General features: G+C 44.1%; 1 long non-coding RNA gene across 1 annotated transcript in view; it reads right to left on the bottom strand.

Annotated features, from left to right (window-relative positions):
• LOC145508736 (uncharacterized) overlaps positions 1 to 22111 on the bottom strand; it is a 114614-nt gene that overhangs the window by 78755 nt on the left and 13748 nt on the right. Inside the window, exon 2 of the long non-coding RNA XR_014055579.1 lies at positions 12144 to 12227. This is a non-coding gene — a long non-coding RNA (uncharacterized LOC145508736). The remainder of the gene's footprint in view (positions 1 to 12143; positions 12228 to 22111) is intronic.

Here is a 22111-nt window from a genome sequence, read left to right as displayed (position 1 = left end):
TCAGGAGTCCATAGATATAACTTCTCCGAGTTTACTACCACTTGAAATTAATCAGTAGTCCCTGCTGTCTCAGACTTGCTTTATGAGAAAATAGATGCACAAACCAGGCAATGAGTTACTTATAGTTATTTGAATTTATAAGTTCTGGCTAGAACCCAGGGACACTTCTAAGTCTTAGTTTTCAACCAGGTGTTGAGTATCTGCTGTGTGCCAGGCACTGTGTTATGTGCAGATAAGCGCATGCCTACTGGGAGAGAAACATGAAGTTATGAGCATTACCTTAGAAGTGATGGTACAGGAATAAATGTGGGTCACCTGCAAGGGCGACCTCAAAGTAGGGAATATATACTTCTGTGGTAGAGAGGGGAAGCAGGTGGGTGGGGTCTTGAAGGTCTAGCGCAAAAGTCATGCTTGAGCTTTCTCCTGCTCTTTCCAATGAGTTACTTGAATTTTCCATTTGCTTAAACTCTTATTAGAAGTTTAAAAATTCACTTATTTATTTTAGCTTCAGTTTTGTATAAGTTTGAGCATCTAATTATGAAGAAAGCATTATCATCAAAGCTGTGTGAATTTTAGCAGATGCACAAGCCTCTCTTCCAAGGGTACTTGGATGAGTTAAAATATATACAGTGCTTAGAATGAGGCCCTGCACTATATGCTATGATTCTTGCCTTCCATCCCAGAGGACACCCTCAGGTGGGAAGTGGGTCTGAATAAGTCACAGCAGCAGTTCAGACACCTGCAGTTTCCAAATCATGCCCCTGGAGGCTTCAGGAGCCATGTCCAGCCTCCATGAGCTGGGGTCTGTTGGTGTAGCCCACTGCGTGGTTAACCTGCAGTGCCATTCAGAGGATCGTGGTGGGAGATCATTGGGTATACGGACATGAAGCTTATTATTTCTCAAAAGTAAACCATGTGGCCTGTGGGTTTGTTTTTGTTTGCCATAGGCCAGCATGTGTCTCATTTGCTAAAATACACAAACAAAAAAGTCCACACTGCAAAGCACTGCTATTGAGAGGCATGTTAAGCAAATCAGGAGAGAGTAAAAATCCACCACAGCCATTTTCAAAGTCTGCTGTGCTTGTGACAAGGCTTGGGGAGGTTCTGTACAGAAATGACATGCCTCATCAGGTCTTGGGTCTTTGGTATTTGGTGGCATCACGTGGGAGGGGCTGGCAAAGCCCAGGACAGGTTATCTGTTAGGGAAAGTTTGGACTTTAGAACAGAGCAGTAGGTAGAAGCTTACAGCCAAAATCTCACTCCCTAGGAGTGAGACACACTAAGAAACATCTGGGGTGGAAGGACCAACAGCCAGCTGGTCCCAGGTGCTAGGGGTGGCCGCACACAAGCCGATACGGGAAACAAGCAGTATTTGTCTGGCACTCAGGATATTGAGCATCTCCAAGTCCTCACAGCCTGAGGGAGGCTGGAGGAAGCTCAGGGTCTGGGATATGCCAAGGCAAAATGAGCTCAAAACTCAGCTGTGGTGCCCACTGGAGCACAGTAGACTCTGCAGCTGCTCTGTCTCTGTGCCTTCAAGGATGTCACTGTCCCTCCCCCTACCCCAGGATTTTGTCCTCCAGAGGAGTTCCCCATCTACAGCTACTCTGCTTGGGACTTGCTGAATGACTCATGTCACTGCTTGAACACCTTCAACAACTGTCCCCAGAATACAGAATTAAGTCTAACCCATAAACTCAGCGCCTAAGGCAGCTTACTCTAATATGGCCCTGAAGTCCCACTGCTTCCTCTGCTCCAAGTCTCAACCCCACAATACATGCTCAGCACAAATGAACCCCTATTTACTACCTCTGGGCCTCTGCTGATGCTGTTTCCTCTGCCTGAAAGCCTATGCTCTTCTCTCATCCTAACCGTGTCATTCATTAGACGAGAGTGTGTCTATTATGTGGCAGAGACTATTCTGATGCTGCTTGAAATGGCCATGGTGGTAGATTGCAAGAAAGATCATAAATCCTTCCCCTCTTTGGCTCCATATGCCCTCCCGTTCTGATTCTGGGTTCAATCATGTGATTGGTATTGGCCAATGGGATATTAGTGAATGTGATGCAAGCAAAAGCCTGAAAAGTGCTTGTACTCTTTCTGTTTCTCTTGGAAATCTTCTGCCTCTGTGTGAATGAGCGTGGGATAGCCTGGGGGAGCCTGAGAAATCTTGTGAAACAGAGATGATAGCTCAGCCAACGGCCCTAGACCAGTCAGCCCCTAGTGGACCCCATGTCTGTTCACAGATGCCTGAGTCCAAACTGTCAACCACAGAATCCTGTGCTAAACAAATAATCATTTTAAGTTACACTTTTTGGGTGGTTTCTTGAAAACAATAGATACCTAGTGCAGCCATAGATTTGTCTTATCAGTCTAATCTTCTACCCCTTCTATTGGTACTAGCAACCTGCTTTTATAGTGATTAATACCCTCCTCTAGTCTATGCTGGGCTTCCCAGGTGGTGCCAGCGGTAAAGAATCCACCTGCCAGTGCAGGAGATGCAAGGGACATGGTTTCGATCCCTGGGTCAGGAAGATCTCCTTGAGAAGGAAATGGCAACTCACTCCAGTATTCTTGCCTGGAAAATCCCATGGACAGAGGAGCCTGGCAGGCTACAGTCACATGGGGTCACAAAGAACTGGACACAACTAAGCACACACAGCTAATGCCATTATATGCTATATGCTTTTGGTGAAGTTAATCCACCTGCTCCTCTGACTCCAAGACAGTCCATCAGTGTATCTCTGGCCACTAGGATGGGCACATGATAAGATTCAGATCTGGGATTTTGGTTGGAATTCCTGAAACAATAATGCTCTTTTTCCAGCAGAGTGGCTAAGCTAGAAGGTCGGCCTCAAGTGCTCACATAGCTCCCACAGAAGAGAGAAGGACTGAGACAGAGAGTGAGCCGTGCCAACCCAGTTTCCTGGAATGGCCTGTGTCTATAGTTTCATCTCTCCCAGTTTCTTTCTTTTTTTAATTACAAGACAAAAAAAATTCCTATATTTCAGTTTAAGCCAGCATGAGTAGAACCTGTGTCATTTACAACTCCAAGTTTCTGACTGATAAACTCTCCAAATGCCATCTTCTTCAAAAACCTTTTCTTCATCTCCTAACAAGAATGGAGGTTCCTATAGATTTTTGCACATAGTCAAGAACATGAACTTCAAGTCAGAGACTTGACCTACAGTGATCACAGGGCTTGTTTTGTAGATGGGCATGTGACCCATGGATAGGCCAGTGGCCATCAGTTCTAGGACTTTTACTGGAACTGTTAAAGAAGAGAAGTTCTTTCTCTGTTGACGTTGCTAGACTAGAAGGGTGAAGGCAGGAGTTCATAGCCTTCCCTCCATCTTACAATCAAGAGGAAAAGCCTGTCTGGGAGTGATGGCAACACAGAGGGAAAGGAAAAATCAAGGCAAGAGATGGACAGTGACAACTTGAAACCCCTCTATCTAGCTGAACTTGAAGACCAACTTACTCCTAGACCTTTTAGTGACTCTTAAGCTGGTCACAATTGGATTTTTGTCACTGAAAGAGTCCTGAAGAACCTCTCTCTGTCTCAGGGTTGTCCTCTGTAAATTAGGTTTTACAGGACCTCTCCACACATGTGAGATGTCGAGCACAGCACTGGCAAAGAGCGGGAGCTCCACACCGGTCATGGTCCTCTGTCCTCCGGCATCTCCCTCTCTCTCCAGGAAGCAGCTCTTCTTCTGTTGGCCAGCTGACTGTAAATTGCCCAGAAGACCAACAGCCTTCTTTCCTTGTTGCAAATAGCATCGTCTCATCCGAGGGGACAGTCGGGCTCAGTGGAATGTATATTTGTCCCTGATCTCTGGTTTCTAATTGCCACCCAGGATGTGCCCAGCAGGCAGCCTGCTGTGTTCTACAGCACCACAGCCAGATGATAAATCTTTGATTTTTGCTCTTCTCTGCTTCCTGGGAATAATGGGTCCATAATGAACTGCATCCACAAGAATAGCTGTAATTGTAACAGTGTTGCAGAGAGGGAGCTGGTAAATCAACCAGTCCAGTGAAATGTGCCTACTTTGTTTCAATCACTTTCTTTGGAATGGCTACCAACTTTATTTTTCCATCTCAAACTTTTAATAAGCAGTGGGCTTTCTGTGAGAGAATGAAAGCTGTACAACTGGGAGGTTTTATTCTTTGTTTGCTTGTTTTATTCCCTTATCTATACAATTTCCCCAAGAATTTTATCTCAAGGGAAAAAACCCTCAGCACTCCTTCTTTTCAAATATCTTAGCCGCCTTGGTATTGTGTCAAGGGATTGACACCTCCCTGATATCTGGAGATGTGGAATCACTTAGTCGCTGTCCAAGGTGCTGATAGCTGCTATTATTATGGAAATCTCAGAGGAGATATCAAAGACTGCATTGTGCACAGTCACAGAGACCAGTGGTTAGGGGGCAGGGTGTGTGTGTGTGAAAGTGAAAATATTAGTCACTCAGCCATGTCTGACTCTTTGTGATCCTGTGGACTATTGTCCACCAGGATCCTCTGTCCATGGGATTTCCCAGGCAAGAATACTGGAGTGGGTTGCCATTCCCTTTTCTAGGGGATCTTCCCAACCCAGAGATCAAACCCAGGTCTCCTGCCTTGCAGGCAGATTCTTTACCATCTGAGTCAACAGGAAAGCCTCTGTGTGTGTGCGTGTGTGTTTGCAGGCCTGAAAAGACTGGTATGGGGGAGGGGGGCTGCTGACCATCCTGAGTTGTTTCCTGTAAGCGTGTCTTTTTGGAAGTTCACAGCCATCTTGACTCTGAGACCCTAGGATTCAAACAGAACCACATGATGGGCAGTAAAGAGCGAGGATGGTAAATATGACTTTCTAACATTCATCTTGGATTGTAGATAAACATAAGAAGAATCAGTATTAATTATATTTAGCAGCTATTATAGTGTTGTTTACTTGCTATATGCCAGGCACAGTGCCAAGTACTAGTATCCATTTTCTCATTTAATCCTTAGAACAACCCAGTAAGTTAGGTACTATTATTGCTTCAATTTTTTAGTCAATAAAACTGGAGTTTAAAAAATGGCTTGACTCAGGGCTGAGGTTCAGTTTTGACCTCACAACCCACCTTGTAGATACCATGTCAGGCCTAGTGAACTTGCTTGGGACTGCATTCTACAAGACCCAGAAGGTCAGCCTCCAGCTCACTGGGTGACTTTAGAGCAAGCAAAATTTCTCATAAGGGCTTTGAATTCTTCAGCTAAATGAGCAGATCAGCTCTAAATCCTCCAGTGAGCCAATCCTCAGTAGCCCTGATTCAGTGGCCAGACGCCTATCATTGGAAGTACACTTTAGTCATAGCCAGGGAAGTCCATGGCCACTAAGTCACAGAGGGGGTTCAATCATGGGACAGTGAGATGTGTACCCATGACCTTTACAGTTCTTCCTCCCATGAGAGTCTGATGCCAATTTTTTTTCATCTATTTTCAAATTGAAAAGGCCAACATTTGTGCTCCCTGAAGCTTGGTCATGCTGATTGCAAGGTAGTTCTATTTGCCAGCTGTAATTTGCTCAAGTTACTCAGGAGGCAGGGAGGAAGCACCCATCCATCACTCAGCCTTCCTCCTGAAGACCGTGCTTGGCTGAGCACGGGACACTGGGTGGGAGGGCCCTGAGAAAATTGCTCAAAATATGCTTGCTGCTGGTGTTGCCATTGTCTCTGAAGACACCACATTTCCCTACCCCTAGCAGTGCCCTCACTTGGTTGAATGCTGAATGCCCATTAGGGAAGCTCATCCCTTTCATATTTCTGGGGAAAGTCTGACACAGAAGGGCAGGTACCACTTAACATGTCAAGGCTGCAGTGCAACTGGCAGGTAAATTTCTGCTTAAAAAATCCACTTTCTGCTTTGGAGCAAGGAGATCATGTAAGATTCTCTGATGGCAGTCAGACATGAGGACTGCCTTCAGCCAAAGAGGATGAGGGATAAACAATCTCGGGAATCCAGCCAATTCTTTCACCAGCTGAAGATTTCAATACTGACTGCCTCTACCCTCAAAAGTCCAGTCTTTGTACAAGACCTCTCCCAAGATCCCTCTCCATGTCTGCCATAGATCAACACCTCCTACATCATTACCTCTCTTCTATCTCTACTGCCATGTCCTCTTGGAATAATGTCCTAACTTATCTTCCTGCCTCTAACATCTCTGTATGACAATCCATTCTGTAGAAAGTTGCCATTTGAAGACTGTTGAAGGGGAATTCTGAACAGCAGCTTTCCAGCATAGAAAATTTCCAAGGCTTCTTGAGTATTTACAGAAAACAACACTTCTACTGCCCAATCTCCAAGCCTAACACTTATTGTGTGCTTACTCCATGATGCCAGGAATGACACTAGCCACTTCCTGCATTAACTTGTCTTTCACAACAGCCCTATGAGGTGAGTAATATTCATTTAGCTGCTAAATCATGTCCAACTCTTGGCAACCCCATGAACTGCGGCCCTCCAGGCTCCTCTGTCCATGGGATTTCCCAGGCAAGAATACTGGAGTGGGTTGCCATTTCCTTCTCATAATACAGCTGAGTAAACTGAAGCTGAGAGATTAAACAGCCTGCCTAAGATCTCCTAGTTTATAAGAGCCTAACCCAGATTTAAACCCAAGCAGTCTGCATTTTCTCTCTTTTTTATTATTACTTTTAATAGACTTAATCTTTTAAAGTAGTTTTAGGTTTATAGAAAAATGAAGTGAAAATTATCCCATTATCTTTGTCCCTTCCCAATAATAGAGTGTCTTCTATTATTAGCATCTTGCATTGGTGTGGTACATTTGATGAGTTAATATTGATACATGGCTATTGACTATATAGTAGTCCATAGTTTACATTAGGGTTCACTCTTGGTATTGTATATTCTATGGGTTTTGACAAATGTAAAATGACATGCATCCACTATTACGATATTAAACAGGATAGTTTCCCTGCCCTAAGAATCAGCTGCTTTCCATCTATTGATTCCTTCCCCCAACTCTTGGTAATTACTGATATTTTTATTGTCTCCAAACACAGACCCAGCTGCCTAGAGGCCCTTCATAGTTTCTAGCTTCTTCCACTCTCTGGAAGAATAAGGCAGGGTGGGATTCAACAAAGTCAGAGCCCATCATCATCACCAACGGTGGGAAGGGACTTCTTAGACTGATAAGCCCTGGTTCTTAATAGACTTGTAGGTTAAAACCTCTATCTGTTTGCCTGTCTCCACAGACTTGACAGGTGGCTGGGGGTGGAGAGATGGGACTAAGAGTATCATCAGCAGAGTTGGAGAATTCAGTATACAGAGCAGGTGATGGAATGAGGAAGCCCAGAGCTATGGGGTCAGGGGCTCGCTCCGGCCACGGCGATGAGGTGGCTAATGCTGTTGCACCTGCCTGTGGCAAACATACCCACAGCACATACTTCAGAAGAGCGCCACGTCCAGCCAATTATGCAGTGCCGCTTTGCCGAATCTTTCGTGTGCACGTGGATTTCCTGGGCATCTTGCTAAAATGCAGATTCTAATTCAGTAGGTCTGAGGCGAGGCCTGATGGTCTGCATTTCTAACAAGTTCCCAGGTGATGCTGAGAGCAGCAGGGATGTAGGAAACAGAAGATGAATTTACACTGGGCTCATTGCCTGTTTTGTCACCGGGCTGGCTGCCGAATTTCCTTAAAAGCTCCGATTATTCCTTAGGCTTCAGAGAAATACTTGCACCTGGCTGAGTTCAGGCCTAAGTTCCACCATTAAATAGGGACACTTTCAACCTCAATGTGCTCGGATGAAGGCACCTGGGCTGGATAATGAGGCCAATTATTCAATAACCAATTTAGTCTTTCAATAAATATCTGCCGAGCTCCTAGAATGTGCTGTGAGCACTGTCATCTTGAGACCAGTCTAGCAGCCAAAGGGACCAAAACTAAGCAAACAATCAAAGTAATTTCAAGTTGTGATAAACGCATGGAAGGACACTAACAGAGGCCTAAGTTGCAAACTATTGAGAGGGAAGGGAATATTTTAGAATAAGTGGTTGTACAGGTTTCCTACTGCAGGTGTAACAAATCAACACAAACTTAGTGGCTGAAAACAACATAAGTGTATTCTCTTTCAGTTATAGATGTGAATGAAGTTCAGAATCAGTCTCACTGCATTAAGGGTCAAGGTGTCTGGGGACTGCTTTCCTTCTGGAGGTGTTGGGGAGAATGTTTCCAGCTTCCAGAGGTTACCCATATTCTTTGGTTCATGATTTTCCTGGAGTCATGCCAACCTCTGTGTCTGTTGTCACATCTCCTCTCTGACTCTGGTCTTCCCACCTCCCTCTCATAAAAAGACCCCTATGATGATACTGGGCCCAAGAAAATAATCCAGAATAATCTCCCCATCTCAAGATCCTCAATCAGGGAATTTGCTGGCAATTCAGTGGTTAGGACTCAACCCTTTCATTCCTGTGGACATAGGTTCAATTGTTGTTTGGGAAACTAAGACCCCATGAGCTGTGCAGCATGGCCAAAAAAAAAAAAAAATTCTTAATCACACCTGCAAAGTCCCTTTTGCCATGTGAGGTGACAGATTGACAGGTTCCAGGGATCAGAATGTGGACATTTTGTTGGGGGTGGGGGAGCAGATGTTATTCTGCCTACCATAGAGTCAAGAAAGCCTCCTTGAGGAAAGAACATTTAAGTTGAAAACTCGGCACAAGTCAGAAATGAGAAGAGGAGAAGGAACAGCTTTCTCATCAGAGCAAACAGCAAGGGCTAAGACCCTGGGGAGAGAGCTTTTAAAGCCCAAGCACTGGAGATAACCCCAGGATGGGGGAGTACAGGAAACAGACACGATGAAGGGGCAGCAGACAGCAGAGGCCACATGGGCTATGATGAGGACTTTGGGTTTTATTCCAAGTGTGATCAGGAGCCACTGGAAAGCCCAAGCCTGTTACTCATGTGACCTGACTTGTGTCTGAAGGGATGATGGTTAGAATTCTCCTTACCAGATGAAGGAAATCATCAGTCCTGTGGGGAGCTGAGTTTGGATGTAGTGTGGTAGTGTGAAGGGAGAGGGATCCTGGTCCTAACTAGCTTGTTTCCAGGCAACCCACATATACAACTCCAAAGACACTCCTTTTATAGTTCTTTCACTGGTTCACACTGTTAACCTCCAACCCCACAAACTAGACATCTCTCATTTCTCTAAACCCTTTGATGATGTTGCCTTGAGGATTTGTCCTTTTCTGTTTCCATCTTTACTCATCTCTGCTCAGGCTCATTCTCTTGACTTTAGATGTCCATATCCTTGTCTCCTCTACCAAACTGTCATCTCTTCAAGGGCCTCTCCCATATATCTCTCACCTTTGCATCTTGTCACTAACTAGAAGCTTGGCTCTAGTAGTCCCTCTGTACAAATATAGGGCTGACAAACAGTTTCAGCTGCAGATCAAAAACTACTCAAATATGAGATGAAGATGGACCATTCCAAGTAGCTCCCTCAAAATCCAAGGTGCTGGCATGAATGACAACACCACCAGGAGTGGATTATTGAGAATAAAGTCCATATGGCATGAGGGTGGGGGATGGTAGAGATGGTGTTGGTAAAAACATTCATTCCTTCAACAGATATTTTTGTGCATCTACCACACCTCTGGAGAAAGAAATGGCAACCCACTCTAGTATTCTTGCCTGAAGAATCCCATGGACAGAGGAGCCTGGCAGGCTACAGTCCATAGCGTCACAAAAGAGTTGGACACCAATGAATAAAGCATTTCCTGTCCGTACCCTGAAAGAGGTAACTGGGTATTCTTCAACTTCCTCTAAACGCTGGGAGTGAATTTCCTTTGCTTCACTAAGCCCTTAATACTCCAAGATAAACTGGGCTCTTCTTAGATCCAGATTTACTGGTGCATGGCATTGAATCACAGGGAAAACTGGGCCAAAAAGATCCCTGCATTTGTTAAGAATTAAAAAAAAAGAAAGAAAGAAAGAAAGGAAAGAAGAAAGAACTCCTCCCTTCTCTCTCTCTCTCCTTTTATCCCCATATGTTCAAATGATCGCATGGAAGTTGAGTCAAGATTTGGCCTGTGCAGGCCTATTATTATGCCAGAGACACAGCAGGGGGTGGCATTGTTTTGACAAACTTGAAAGGCTTCAAAACCCAAAAGGCTTAAATGTAACATGCTGTCTCTGTAAGCTGTCACTCAGAAACTGCTCCAACCATTGATCTGGAGAGAGTGAGGACGAATCAATGATTGGGTAGGGAGAGGTCTGCCTTTCAAGTCCATGCTTCTCTTACGTGCTGACTCTGGCCAGGGAGAGGGATGGTGGGGGCAGGGGTGGGGAGTGTGGAGGGGTGGGGAAGGCACTGGGTTATTTTGAAAACCTTACCTTAATCACAGGAATAAACCTTAGAGACTGTAAGCACAGGACCCTCATCCTACTTTCCCAGTCAATTCCCCACTCACCTCACCTTATACGCTCCCTGGGATTAAGGAGTCCCAGAAGAGAGGAAGGTCCTTTTCATCCTGGTCACTGACATATAGAGGGAAAAGCTGAGGGCTATCCAAACGTCCGAAACAACTCAGTTGGTTAGTTTAAGAATATGGTTCCAGTGTGGCAGACAAATGCACGTTTAAGTCACAACTGTTTGAATGAAGACAAAGAACTGCACTTGGCTGAATGATTATACTGTTTGAAAGCCTAGAGTTAATTTTCATGCCTCAGGCCCAGGATCTGCTTCTGTAAAATAGCTTTCTCTGCCCCACTCAGCCACAATTTGGCACTTCGTGCCTCATGAATTCTTCTGAAAAAGCACTTGCTGAAACAATTGCAGTTGTTTGGAAGCACTGTCCGTGGTTTGTTAGACCATCTCCTTGAGAACAGGCTTCCCCAGTGACTCAGTGGTAAAGAATACACCTGCCAATGGAGGAGACACGGGCTCGATCCCTGGGTTGGGAAGATCCTCTGGAGGAGGGCATGGCAACCCACTCAAGTATTCTTGTTAGGGAGATCCCATGGAATGAGGAGCCTGGGAGGCAACAGCCCATGGGGTTGCAAAGAGTTGGACATGACTGGGCAACTGAGCATGTACACACAAATGTCTCACTGATGAAGAAATAAACACTTGACTACATAACCGTATATTATGTTAGTTATGAGAGAAAAAGATGAAAGGGGGTGTGCCTAGTTCTGAGTCAGAAGGGAATAGGAAGATAGAAAATGAGAAAAAGGAAAGAATAATAAAAGAGAGGGACAGACGGTAAGGTTCCAGGAGGGAGACACAAATTTAGAAGGCAGGGGCTCAGCGGACAGTGAATTCTTATTATCACTCCTCTCTGAAGTGCTAATGAAAAGATTAATGACAAAGAACTCCATTGTTCAGACTTCTTTGGCTGCTCTTTATCTTCTACAGTTCCACTCTGAAGGGGACAGCTTCAGGGGAACTAATTTTCTGTACTGCAGCCTAAAGGGTGGAATGCTACCACAAAAGCTGGATGAAACCAGATTTGGCTCCTTGAGGTGGCTCACGGGGGTCTTCTTTGTCTCTTGGTTGAAAAGCAAGGTTTTTTGCATCTACTCTGATCACCCACAGAACTGGATTTCGTTTTCCCTACTCAATCACATCTGTCCCAAAAAAAGAGAACTGTAGAGAAAAGCAGAGGATAAGAAAGGGACTTTTGGGGTCCCCACTTCCCATTCGTTGAAATCCTCACCAAGTTGCATAGGTCATCTTATTTAAGCCTCACCTTTGGGTAGGTACTTTAATTATTCCCATTTACAGATGAGGGAACTGAAGCTGAGAATAAATAACTTGCCCAAGATCAGATATCTGATCCTCATTAGAGCCCAGATTTGAGACCAAGATGGTTTGACTCCAGAGCCCACTCCCTTCACCAGGATGTTGCTGGACTCTGCCCACCAGGAGGCAGATAATCACTGATGGGCGTGATGGTAATGATGGTGGTGGTGGTGGTGGTGGTGGTGGTGGTGGTGACATGTGGAAGCTAGTTTATTATTACTGAGGGTATTTTGTGCCTAACATTATTACTAAGTGATTTACCTACATTGCCCTATTGAAACCTCCTGACAATTTAGTGAGGTAGGTTTTATGGTTTGTAGATGAGAAACTTAAAAGTCCAGAGAGATTTAGACTCACCTAAGGTTGGAAGGACTGATGCTGAAGCTCCAATACTTTGGCCACCTGATGCAAAGAGCTGACTCATTGGAAAAGACCCTGATGCTGGGAAAGACAGAAGGGGATAACAGAGGATGAGATGGTTGGATGGCATCATTGACTCAATGGACATAAGTTTGAGCAAGCTCTGGGAGATGGTGATGGATAAGGAAGCCTGGCATGCTGCAGTCCATCATGACTGAGCGACTGAACAACAGAACAACAAAGGTTGTCCAGTGAATTGTGCAGTGGCGGAGCTCAGACTTGAGACCAAGTTTCTACCTGGCTCTAAAGATGATGATAAGGCTTGGAAGGGTTAAAGCAGAGGACATCTTCACTGACCAGACTTCAGTCTGACCCACAGAACTCCCCTGGAGAAAGGGATCTTCTAATTCATCCTTTTGCCTTCGGGGGGATAAACCACTGTTATCTGCTTCTGATAGCTGCAATGGGGTCAGAGATTTTTAAGGAGCTTGTTCAAGGTCACAGATTGTTTGACATCATCTCAAGTCCTCCCCTACCCAAGACTGTTAAGTGCTTAAGAGTTGTCTGCACCGCCTCCCCGAGTTCTCTGGCCACTCCATTTCACTCCCCCACATGGTACCTAATGTCCACTTGATGTTCCTGGGGTGCTGGGCTCCTTCTTACTCCTGCCTTTGCTGCCTTTTTTGAATCCTTTTTACTCACTAGAATTTATCTTGCCATGTCCCTCCTGACCCTGCCAGGTGGCTAAAGTCAATTTGATCAAACTCATTTGCACTAAAGCATTAATGGCTTATTATAGCAATCCTTCTGGGTAAGTGCTGCATTTTAAAACACCTCATCTAAATCCTGGACCAATGCTGTACACTGCAGTATAGTGGCAGGCAGCCTGAGAGAGATTTTGGTGAAGGTTTCTTTCTGGTTAGGCAAATCACTTGACCTGGACACTAAGGGAAGTCTCCCCAGCATTCACCAATTCAGAGACGTCTTTCCTTGGCAGAGCTTCAGTTGCCTTCATCTGCAAAATGGGGATGGGGATTTTTTTTGCCTGGAAGGAGGGGGTTGGGCCTGCCATGCTCCAGCAGCATTAAGATCAGTCTAATTCCAGAAATCTAACCCGGAGAGGCAGAGGCTGTCAGGCAGCCAGCAAAATTAATGAGAAAATTGGAGTAAACATGATGTGTGTCTTGTTGACTGGGGTTGAGAGAAGGTGACTTGATGCCAGTCTGCAGAGTCGGGCTCTCCGGGGTGTATATATGCAGTCTACGTGCCTCTTTGGAAGTGCTGTGCGCTCCGAGCTAATGAATTCAGAGGCACGGATGAGAGCTTAGAAAAGAATGCCTATACCTGGATAGTTTCTGGAGAACCTTTCATTTACTTGAATCACATCTTAGATCTGCCCTCTGTGATCAAATTAATGAGGAGTAGCACACACACAAAGCCCCTTGGTGTCGGATAAAAAAGACATCATGCTCAATAGGAATGGCGAGAGGGAAAAAGCAATAAGAGATTGAAGAGCTTCTGTGATTCTCTGCCTGGGTATAAGCTTTACAAAGCGGGATTTCTTCTTTTCTCTGCCCTAGGAGATGCAAACATCAGGAATGAAAGTTGCCATTTGATTGAGTCCCTTGTAATGGGGAGATTCTTTTACAAAGGCTGTACACAGAAGGAGCTGCCATTACTTGACAACCCATTTGCTTTAATCGATACAATATTTTTATTACTGGCTCATTCCTTTGAGAGGAAATTTGCTTGGCAGAAAACAGGTACAAGATGGATAATGGGGACCTAGTTCCTTCATCTGTGCTCAAGGGAGGAGAGAGTCACGGACAAGGGGAGCTTACAGTGAGAGTGGCTCAGAGTGTCTTAATGACTTGAGGGTTTTTGGTGACCTAGAAGGTCATATGTTACCATTTTAATCTTTATTACAGAGGGACTATAGCATAGTGCAAGGTTGTAAAGGCAGTGCCCACAGGGAGACAACAGGTAACATAAATAGTAAATTGATTCGTGTAGGAAACACGACAGGCCAAGCCCAAAGATAAGCAGTACTTACCCTGGATTTCTGGGCTCAGCTGGTAAAGAATCAGCCTTCAATGTGGGAGACCTGGGTTTGATCCCTGGGTTGGGAAGATCCCCTGGAGAAGAGAAAGGCTATGCACTCCAGTATTCTTGCCGGGAGAATTCTATGGACTATACAGTCCACAGGGTTGCAAAGAGCTGGACATGACTGAGTGACTTTCACTTTTCACCCTCAATTTCTGGAATATAATGGGGAGTGGTGGGTACTGTGCTGAGTTACAATGCACTTGAACTGTCATGGATCAACCTCTGGAAACTAGTTGTAAATACACTCTACTGAATCAAAAAAAACTGGATTAGAATTCCAGTTCTGCCTCTTACTGGTTACATGACCAGGGAAAAGTTATTTAACCACATAAAGTGAAAATAGGAAGTTAAAAAACAGCATGACGGAGAGTGTTTTGCCTATGTTTTCCTCTAGGAGTTTTATAGTTTCTGGTCTTACGTTTAGATCTTTAATCCATTTTGAGTTTATTTTTGTGTATGGTGTTAGAAAGTGTTCTAGTTTCATTCTTTTACAAGTTGATCAGTTTTCCCAGCACCACTTGTTAAAGAGATTGTCTTTTCTCCATTGTATATTCTTGCCTCCTTTGTGACCCACCTCCCAGAATATTGGAAATAAAAGCAAAATAAACAAATGGGACCTAATTAAACTTAAAAGCTTTTGCACAACAAAGGAAACTATAAGCAAGGTGAAAAGACAGCCTTCGGAATGGGAGAAAATAATAGCAAACGAAGCAATGGACAAAGAATTAATCTCAAAAATATACAAGCAACTCCTGCAGCTCAATTCCAGAAAAATAAATGACCCAATCAAAAAGTGGGCCAAAGAACTAAATAGACACTTCTCTAAAGAAGACATACAGATGGCTAACAAACACATGAAAAGATGATAAGCACTCATTATCAGAGAAATGCAAATCAAAACCACAATGAGGTACCATCTCACGCCCGCCCATCAGAATGGCCGCTATCCAAAAGACTACAAGCAATAAATGCTGGAGAGGGTGTGGAGAAAAGAGAATCCTCTTACACTGTTGGTGGGAATGCAAACCAGTACAGCCACTATGGAGAACAGTGTGGAGATTCCTCAAAAAACTGGAAATAGAACTGCCATATGACCCAGCAATCCCACTGCTGGGCATACACACTGAGGAAACCAGAATTGAAAGAGACACGTGTACCCCAATGTTCATCACAGCACTGTTTATAATAGCCAGGACATGGAAGCAGCCTAGATGCCTATCAGCAGACAAATGGATAAGGAAGCTGTGGTACATATACACCATGGAATATTACTCAGCCATTAAAAAGAATACATTAGAATCAGTTCTAATGAGGTGGATGAAACTGGAGCCTATTCTACAGAGTGAAGTAAGCCAGAAAGAAAAACACCAATACAGTATACTAACACATATATATGGTATTTAGTCAACTGGTAAAGATAACCTTGTATGCGAGACATCAAAAGAGACACAGATAAATAGAACAGTATTATGGACTCTATGGGAGAGGGCAAGGGCGGGATGATACGGGAGAATGGCATGGAAGCATGTAAATTATCATATGTGAAATGAATCGCCAGTCCAGGTTCAATGCATGAGACAGGGTGCTCGGGGCTGGTGCACTGGGATGACCCGGAAGGATGGGATGGGGAGAGAGGTGGAAGGGGGGTTCTGGAAGGGGAAAACATGTACACCCATGGTGGATTCATGTCAATGTATGGCAAGACAAACAAACAGACAGCATGAGAAGGATGAGTGCTATATTGGTCAGTTTAGGCTAAGATAAGCTGCTGTAACAAACATCCACTGTTATAGGTTGTATTGTGTCTCCCTAAAAATCACATATTAAAGTCCTAACTCCCCAGTACTCAGCTCACCTCAGTTCAGTCGCTCAGTCATGTTCGACTCTTTGTGACCCCATGAACCGCAGCACGCCAGGCCTCCCTGCCCATCACTAACTCCAGGAGTTTACCCAAACTCACGTCCATTGAGTCGGTGATGTCATCCAGCCATCTCATCCTCTGTTGTCCCTTTCTCCTCCTGCCCTCAATCTTTCCCAGTATCAGGGTCTTTTCAAATGAGTCAGAATGTAACCTTATTAGAAAGTAGGGCCATTACATAATTAAGATGAGGTCATTATGGTGGGCCCTAATCAAATATGACTGGTATCCTTATTAAAGAGAAGAAATCTAGACACAGATATGCATATTTCCAGGATGCCAGGTGAAGATGAAGGCAGAGGGAACTTCCCTGGTGGTCCAGTGGTTAAGACTTTGCTTCCAAAGCAGGGAGTACAGGCTCAATCCCCGGTCAGGGAGCTAAGATCCTACATTCCTCACAGCCAAAAAATAAAACAGAAGCGATATTGTAACAAATTCAATAAAGACTTTAAAAATGTCCACATCAAAAAAAAAAAATCAAAAATGAAGGCAGAAATCAGGGTAATGCTTCTACAAGCCAAGAAATGTCCAAGATAGGTAGTAAACTGCCAGAATCTAGCAGAGAGCACGGAACAGATTCTCCTGCACAACGCTCAGATAGGATCAAGCCACATTAACATCTTGAACTTGAACCTCTAATCTTTAGAATTGTCAGACACTAAGTTCAGGTGTTAAGCCATGCAGTTTGTGGTACTTCGTTACAGTACCACTAGCAAACTATTGTATCTACTGAGTTCTAATGGCTAAAAACAAGTTTATATTTTGCATATGGTACATGCCCATTTGGGGTTGGCAGGCAGCTCAGCTATCATAATCTTTCAGGTACCCAAAACGATGGGAGAGTCACCATCTCAACTTGGAGCTTCAGGGTTTACCTTAGTGACGAAAGAGGGCATGGAGATTAGCAGGTGCTTGTGTGCTAAGTTGCTTCAGTCATGTCCAATTCTTTGCAACTCCATGGACTGTAGCCCACCAGGCTCCTCTGTCCATGGGGATTCTCCAGGCAAGAATACTGGAGTGGGTTGCCATGACCTCCTCCAGGGTCTCTTCCTGACCCAGGGATCGAACATATGTTTCATGTCTCCTGCATTGGCAGGCGGGTTCTTTACCACTAGCACCACCTGGGAAGCCTGGAGCATAGCAAATAAGTTCTTAAATACACTGCTCACATTTCATTGACCAAACCAAGTCATAATGAAACCAAGCAGGACCTTATGGTCCTTGCCCTCCATGTCCTCAGCCTACCTTTTGTCTGTGGAAAAACTTTAGCCAAAGAATAAGTTTAATCAGAGAAGTGAGAAAATGCAGAAACAGGAAAATAGTCAGATGAGACCAAACAATAATGGTTAGATAAGTAAGCAAAGCCAAGGACCTTTACCTCCTTCTCAAAGGCTATAGATAACACTCTGAGCCATATCCTGTGAGCTGTCTTATAAACACTGAAACCCCCACCAGGTAGGAGAAGTTAACTGCATGATGACCAGCCCGTAGCCATGACATAAGCTGCCACAATTTCAAGAATTGGCCTCAAAGAAATGGGAACAAACCAACCCTGGAACTAAAGACTGACTATACTTAAAGCAATCAAGATGACACTGATCAGGCCACTGCATGACTAATTGCAAGATGATTGTCAGAGCTGACTGTGCTATTTATTTATGTAACATAAATAAGTAAATTGATAAAAGATCTTATCCACTGATTGTCAGTGGAGCAGGGGAGTTGGCCTTTGGACAGGAATCGCTCTCCCTTTCGGTATCCAAAACAAAGCAAACTGCCCTTTCCACCAACCTTCCCTCTATTGGTTTTTGAGTGGCAAGCAGCTAGACTCCTCTTTCCGTAACAATATGACCATGCCGAATATCAAGGGTGGGGGTGGGGGTGAGAGGAAGGAAGTATAATTGTCCAATGTATCTAGAAGGAGAAGAGAACCAGGTGATAGACGTAAGTAATGTCTATCACAATTATTCATGAATATCTGTATAGAAAAAACAGTTGGGTAAAAACTTACCAAAAAGGACTGACTGATTGATATTAGCCTATATATATATATATATACTTGAATTAAATATTTTTCTGTATTTTCTAATATTTTCACAAAGGATATATGTATAGCAAAAACATTTACTTTTAAAAATAAAGGTTATATAACTTATTGATGGCTAATGAATAGATGAACCACTTAATAAATGCATGGGCCAGAAAAATTTTTAAAAAGGCAAAAACCCCAACTCTAAACTTCTCACTTTTTTTTCCTGTAAAAGGAATGGATAAGGTTCCCATTACATGTAATGAAATTTCCTTATTTGAGAGGCTTTATATATAAGATGGAAAAGAACACAAATACCACCAGGTTGAGTTTATCATTGTGTGGAAATTTGCTGATAGAGTAGATAACTTTGAACTGTGTCATTCTCGTTTACCGTGTTTATATTCATGAGATAAACTTCCACAAGGGAGACTGATGAAGATCATGGGGAGGGGATGTTTATTCCAGGGAATATAGTCTATAGGCCCAGAGGAAAAGAAGGCATATGATAGATGAGAGGTGGTGTTTTAGGGCAGGTTTCCCAGAAGGAGACCCTGAGATGATACTGTGCTTGCATGTGATTTATTAAGGGAATGCTTCAAGGAGAAACTGGTGAGGGAGTGTGGGCAGCAGAAAGAGGCCAGGCAAAGCTGTGATTTCATGCTCAGTCCCAGCCTGATCCCTGGGGGAGCTCTGGAATGTTAAGCGACACCTCAGGTCTGGCCCTGACTTGAGGCAAGAGAGCTGAGTTTTCAGACTCCCGCCCTCGTTGGTCATTGGTTCTCAGGTACTTCCGGCTCTCCAAAAGCGAGGGCAGAGCAGATCCAACAGCCTGGGGCAGGCCTCTGCAGAAAGTAGCGGGTGTGATTCATCAGAAGAGCACACAGAAGCTGGCTGAGGGACTGCAGAAATGGTGAAGTGGATCTGAGGGCTCTGGGTGGGACACGATGGAGTAGTGGAATAGTGCCCACTACAGATGGAGACTCCCTGCAGACTGAGGTCCTAGCACCCAGATAACTTGGGCTTCATAGACTGTGAATGGGGCTTAAGTAAGAGCTTGTGGGAAAGAATTTTAATCAAGACAGGCTGCATGGCTCTTAACCATGCCAGTTTCTTGCTGGCAGTGGTGGGAGGGACCCATGTGGCTTTTGGCCATAGATACCTGATATGCTACTGTTGGGAAGGACTGGCAGGTGGTTTCAAGTCTACATGAATAGCTGGGGGAAAATGTGCATTGTATTGACTATGTTGGAATTTTTTACAAACACGAGGAATGAAAAGTGACTGTTGTTGGGAGGGCCTGGGGCCCTTATGAAGCTGCGACCTCTCTTACTATCATCTCCACTGGCATCCAGTCTGCCTGCTTCTCCCTCTCCCTCCCTCTCTCCTGCTAAGGTCTAGAAGGCTCGAGTCAATGTTGCCTGAGTCCTGCATGAGAGGAAGCACAGGAAAAAGACCTGTAGAGAGTCAGTTCTGGGTTCAAAACCTGACTCTGTCACTTACCCTGAATCTCAAGTTCCTTACATATAAAATTGGGAGTGATAACCTGTTTTGTGCTGTGCTGTGCTTAGTCTCTCACTTGTATCTGACTCTGCGATTCTCATGGGCTAGAGCCTGCCAGTCTCCTCTGTCCATGGGGATTCTCCCGGCAAGAACACTGGAGTGGGTTGCCATGCCCTTTTCCAGGGGATCTTTCCAACCTAGGAATCGAACCCAGGTCTCCCGCATTGCAGGTGAATTCTTAACCATCTGAATCACCAGAGAAACCCAACACCTACACCCGTTAGGACTCTATTGAAGTTATAGGGGACTGGACCCTTTCTGAGTCTTAATTTATTCATCTATACAATAGTGTAATAAAATGAATGATAAATGATGATTATGACAATGTTGATCATTCTTACCTCTCAGAATTGATGTGGCGGGGTGGTGGGGGAGCGGTTAAAGAATTAAATATAGCAGTGTGCTGTGAATAGGTTACTGCCGCTGGCCTATCCTGGGTGCCCCTCTACCCCTCAGTCTCCTTAAAGGAAAGAAGAGCGGATCTTTCCAGAATTGCCACTGCTGCTCAGGACATTTTTCATATAGACATGAAGCCCATTTGAAGTGCTGCATCCTGTGGTTTCTAATAGAAATCCTATTGCTTTCCCCCCAGCCATTGTGAGCTTATGACGATGGCTGTCTCTGGGTGAGCAGACACAGGGCCTTCCAGTGGGAAAGAAAGCCCATCAGGCCAGATCTGCTGGGTCCAGGTGGAATAACTATGAATGAGGAAATGTCAAAGCCTCTCTTTCTCCTAGTAAAGGCCCTTGACCAACCTGGACCTGTTTAATTTCTAGGCCGGAAGCACAAACTGAACCTTATACCAAATGCATTTGTCTCCTCTCCCTTTTCTGCAGGAATCTGGGGCGGGGGGAGGGATTAATAGGCTTAGTCTAAGAAGGAGAGACGCAAGGAGTGCCATCGAGTCCTTTGTGTTTACAGCACTTGAAAGGATGGATCTCTAACAAGTCTAATTTAATCTTGGCTCAAGTGAAGGAACAGTGAATTCCAGGCTGGGAAGAATAAACTGAGATGCCATACAACATTAGAGATAATTTAATTCAACTCCCTCTCTCGTTAGATAAGGAACCTGAAGCTTGGGGGTGGAGAGAGGGCTCTGGTGTGTCCACGGCCACGTAACAAATTGCTGCTGACTGAGCCTGGGAGCTGAACTGCCTGAGTCCTGGGCCAATGCTCTGGGCTCTGCCATTCATTTCTGTGCCATTGTCATGATTTTTGTCATATTTACACGCCATCTGTACCTTTATTAACCTGGTTTCTTTAATAATTGAGTTGACTTGGTTTTTTATTCCTAAATAAACTAATTTTGAAAGGAAACTGCTACAAAGGGGAAGCAAGGATCATTTACCACAAATAGAAGGTGACTGTAAAAATAAATGCTACGAAACGAAGCAACACAGTTCAATTTCAGCAAGGTAATGCTATATGTGAAGAGACTACTCAGTCTTAGGAAAGGGAGAGTCATAATGTTATAGAGAACTTAAAAGGGAAAGTGTTTTTATTTTAACCATAGGAGAGGATGTTTTTTAATGTGCTGTGAACTATCTAAAATTCTCTCATATCATGAGTGACTAAGTTTATCAGGAAAGAAAATGGGTGTGACAGTTTCTAAGGAAGTGTAATACTTGACCTAGATTAGAATTCCAATTGTATCACTCACTTTGAGCAAAAGTTAACTTAACTTCTTTCTGTTTCAGTTTCTTCACTCATAAAATGGGAACAAAAGTGCCTGTGTGCCATGGGATTGTTGCAAGTATTCAATTAGACAGTACATATAAAGCCCTCAGAACACTGCTTGGCACAGAGCAAGCATGTGATAGCATCAGGTATTCCTGTAATTATCATTACTAAAACTTAAGTGGTATTTACTCTCTAGTAGAATTACAAATTTATTCGTAAAGGTTTACATAGTAAATATCTTAGCCTCTGCAGTTTGTATGGTCTCTGTGCAACCACTCATCTCTGCCACAGCAGCCAGAAAGCAGCCAGAGGTAGTACGTAAACAAATGGGCATGACTGTGCTCCAATAAAACTCTATTTACAAAAATAGGCAGCAGGCTGGACTTGACCTGCAGGTTACAGTTTCTGCTAGAGGCTCATAGGTATGGAAAACAAAAGCATTCTATCTCATACCTTCGTTCAAATCTCCAGTTTTTTAAGCCAACCTCACACACCTGAAACGTGGGTTCTTTCGTCTTAACTGACTCCCAAATGACCATGCGGCTGGACAGCCACTGAACTTGACATAGAGGATCAAAGTTAAAAGCACAGGTTTGGGAGTCAGGATGACTTTAGTTCCCTGCTCACCCTGCAAGGGGTATCATTTTCTTTTTACATAGGAGGAAATTG

This window comes from Giraffa tippelskirchi, chromosome 6, assembly GCF_054371585.1.
Source record: "Giraffa tippelskirchi isolate mGirTip1 chromosome 6, T2T-mGirTip1v1.2.pri, whole genome shotgun sequence".
Classification (NCBI taxonomy): Eukaryota; Metazoa; Chordata; class Mammalia; order Artiodactyla; family Giraffidae; genus Giraffa; species Giraffa tippelskirchi.
This window is presented reverse-complemented; position numbering and strand designations above follow the sequence as displayed.